Source organism: Tupaia chinensis, unplaced genomic scaffold (genome assembly GCF_000334495.1).
Source record: "Tupaia chinensis unplaced genomic scaffold, TupChi_1.0 Scaffold000070_1, whole genome shotgun sequence".
NCBI lineage: Eukaryota > Metazoa > Chordata > Mammalia > Scandentia > Tupaiidae > Tupaia > Tupaia belangeri.
In genome coordinates, this window is record NW_006159530.1 from 1,018,032 (window position 1) to 1,022,115 (window position 4,084).

At 44.2% G+C, this 4,084-nt stretch overlaps 1 protein-coding gene across 5 annotated transcripts in view; it reads left to right on the forward strand.

Annotated features, from left to right (window-relative positions):
- CUNH1orf226 (chromosome unknown C1orf226 homolog) overlaps positions 1-4,084 on the forward strand; it is a 112,804-nt gene that overhangs the window by 58,388 nt on the left and 50,332 nt on the right. The window lies entirely within an intron of this gene.

Sequence of the window (4,084 nt, forward strand, 5' to 3'; positions counted from 1 at the left end):
GGAATCTCCCCATTAGCATCACGGGCAGCTCCTTGAAATCATTTTGCCCACAATCACGACTCAATTGGTTTGGGTCATTTCCTCCTGTAAGGCTGTCACCATCAAATTGGGGACCATAGCTGTGAAGTCTCACTGTCCTTCAGAGTTTACAATGGATTTTGAATGGTGACGGTCATGTCTTAAAGAGTCCGTCACTTGCTTGGTCAAGCTTAAGAGATGAAGGATAGATAGGTCCTAAATCTAGAGAAGGAGTCTTTTCAAGTGGGATTGGGTAGGGAAGTCAAAATATAGATGTCATAAGTCTCAGAACTCATTTAGTCTAATCTCTTTTTATGAATGAGAAAACCTTAGCTGGGAAGTTGAGTTAACGTGTCCACAGTCACCAGGCTGGTTACTGACAACATGGGGGTGATGACTCAGCCCTCTGTTCTCCATGGCCCTGTACTGCATGGAGTAACCCTGTAGTCTACGGGAAATGTTAGCTCTAGTACCTCTTGTCAATGTCGAAAGTCATGCCCACTTTGGAGTTTACTTGTCCCCATCCTCAGCAATATTCTGGCGTCCAGAGCATTGCGTCAGTCAAATGATGTAATCAAGGTCATTCATTAACCTGTTGGACAAAACCTAACCCGTCCATCTACCACTTCAGACCCTTAGTACTTCCAGTCCTTCTGTTTGTTCAAATAGAAATATATTTTCGTGCTTCAGCATTGCAAGTTCCATAGGTTGCGATGATGTGATAGGTAGAAGCTAAAGCTTTTACTAAGATTTCATAAAGAACGTGCATTAAAGAAACATGGCATTCAGTTCTGTTTTGTTGAGATTCTGTGGTAGTGGAGGTCAAGACGAGGGCACTGTACTTTCTCACTGTGCTAGACGAGAAGAAGATAAATCTTTGAGCTGTCCTACAGCTGACTTTGTGGACTTCAGTTCCCTGGAATTCAGAAACACTTGGCAGACAAATCTCTTGAGTGCCCAGAAATTTGGGGGTGAGGGGAGAAAGTAAACTAGAGTAAGGCAGAAAGCTATAGAGGAATAAAAAACTTCACTTAACAAATGAGCCAACAGTCTTCTCTCTTTTTTTTTTTCTGGTCTTACTGTCATCAGCGTCATCTTCATTACATCTTGTATTTTGGACTTCTCCTTTCAACTTTCCTTGCTTGTCTTAGGACTGCTTTAATCATTTCCGTAAGTTCTTAATGAAACAGAGAGAGAGAGAGAGCGACCGAGCTTTTCCAGGGCAATGAAGTTCAGAACAATGCCCAAGCTTGTTTATTAAATCAGTTGTAAAAATAAGATCAGTAATCAGCACTCCTCAAATGTGTATAGCACTTAAAATATTCCCAAAGTCTGGAGGGCCAGCCCACAGCAAGGTCACTTAGAGTAAGAGCAGGAACTATATCATGGTGGACTATTATTTTTCCTTGAGCCAGTGATAAACAGGAATCAGCTTTTGATTTATGACTTCCTAAGGCAACCCCTGCAGGCTTTTGTCTGCTTTAGGGTGGACAGCCCACTCTCAGTGAGAATACAGATCTATTTTTGTCATTGTTGCAGCAATTCACCAAATATTGACACCTACTAGGTATACATTGGATGCTCGCTGTGGGCATGCTACAGAGAATAGCTCTTTGTCGCTCCTTGGCTTGATATCTGTGCTGCATTAAGGGATGTCCTGGGGATGAGGGAGAGGGGTTATGACACATGAATAGGGAGATAGTTTAGAGAAATACGACCATGGATGGGGAGGGTAAGTGGCATAAGGATCTAAGATAGCTTTCTTCCCAGTCCCATTTTCACAAAATTGCCTGTAATTGGCTCTCCCTTGAGCGTTAGTGCTCTCTCTCCACAGCTGAGAGCCACTCTGAGGTTAGATAAGCCTTTCCAGCTTTGAAAACATCAAAGCACCCGTGTCCAGCCTCATCTTGACAACCAAGAGCCCACACATGCTTTGGGGCTGCTAATAGAAAATGGCTTTGGGACAGGAAGATTTGATCCATGTGGGAAGCATTTTCAGGGGCTTATGTAAAAACTAAACTGGATTTGGACAGAAATCATGCGAGATAATAATGATTTAAGAAAAAAATCTGAGAGGTTCCAGAGTGGCCAGATCGTGAAGGTGGAAAGGCTGTCTTCTTAATGTCCCATTCGTTCGCTCTGCTTGGCACCAGGGCTGCCTGCGATCTTTAGCCTCCGCTTTGATATCCAAAGCCCGTTGTCATCATGGGACACGAGCAACTTCGATGTGACCCAGAGAACAAGGATTCATAAAATCTGGAAGGGGTCGTTTTAGAAGCTCCTCCTTTTTTTTTTTTTTTTTTTTTTTTAGAATTTTATTTAATCCTATTTATTTATTCATTTATTTATTTTAATTTGACTAGAGAGGGACAGAGTGAGAGAAAGAGAGAGGGAAAGTGAGAAAGCAAGTCACCAGGTCTGGGACTCGAATCATAGTTGGCCATGTGGGAGTCCAATGCCCTAACCACCACACCACCTGCTGATCCCCAGAAGCTCCTCTTGGTCAGTTCTCCCTCTTGAGTTTAGACATGGCTTATTAACCAGTAAGTCTCTGCATGTGTGATTCTTGCATTCTGGGATGAACCAGTTTCTTGCCTCACGGGTCAGAAGACTGACTCTGCAGGTGGGGCAGGAATAGCAGGCAGAAGCCAACATGGCTGTACAGAGGGCAGATAATGGGAGGAACAACTCCTGCCTGGTACCTGTTGTCCCTACTGAACACCTGTGAGTCGTTGCTCTTGATAAGGTCCTCACATCGAATCCTTTAGGGACTGGAAAAGTGGTCCAGCAGTAAAACTGCACCTCCAGGCTGACCCTTAAGGGAAGGTTCCCAGTTCATGTCCGGACTCCTCCCTGAGTACACTGGGCATATGTGCAGCCGTGACTCAGGGATAACTGAGGCTGGGGGAGGATTGTGGCACCAGGAGCCTGCAGGAGCTGATGTTTCCCTGTTTGTCTCTCTCTTTCTTCTCTCTCTCACTCATGGAAGTAATAAATAAATAGACTTTTAAAAAAAGACTTCTAGAATCTTCTAAAAGTAGGCTTTCCACTGGTAAGGAGGGAGAGCCTAAAAGGCCACAGGGATTCTGAACTTGCACAGCTATTTATAAATAGAACGAAGAGCCATCCAGTCCCTCTGACTCCTGGCGTAGTAAACCGGGAGGGTGGCTCTTTTGTGTGCATGTGCTCCCTGTTCAGCAGAGCAGGGTGCTGATTATGTACTCAAGTGCAGAGGGCTCTTCATAAAATGTGCTGCTGCAGCGTCCTTTTACTGTGAGTGCAAATGTAGCCTTCTCATTAAGGAGTAAACGGCAATCAGAATGAAGCCATTGAGCACTGAAAGCGCAGATCTCGAGCCCTTCCTCAACAATATCTGCACTTGTAGAAACCATCATCCTAGCTCAAGACCAAAGACCTCTTTGGCCCAGGAGTTTTCCTCTAATACCATAGGGGAGGGAGATGGTGGCAGTGCCCTTCTGAGGTTAGCAAACATATCTAAAGAGGTGATTGCCCTTGTATCTTTGTTTCTATTACCGCTAAAGCAATTCCAGCCTTTCCTGAACTGCGTTTCATTTTCTTAGTTGCTTTTTGGTGCAGCGAATTCCATATTCAGAATAAAACATATTGTGAGCGTGCACTTTATGCCAAGCACTGTGGGAGGTGCTGTCTATATGGTATCTGTGTATATTTTCCCCTGTGTGGTGGAAGAGGTGCCATGGAGACCTCACTGACTCGCCATTCAGAGAGTATGCAGAAGCACCGTGTAGAACAGTGTGACGATGGCAGGCTGATGATGAAAGTGGAGAAGGCAGGATGCTCTCTCCCTAAAGTCTGCTTTTTCAGAGGTAGCAGCTAGAGGTCAGCATCAATCGCTGTTCCCAGTAAAAGTACTGAAACTCAAAAATGAGCATTAAGCATTACAATCAGCCTACCTTCTTGTGATTGTGGTTACTGAGTCTGTAGGTGTGAAATACGTTTTGGAAGAAGGTGGCAGGATAGAGATGTGAGTCAGGGCTAGGTCCTCCTCCCCTTTTTCTTACAGTTTTTTTTTTTTTTTTTTTTTTTT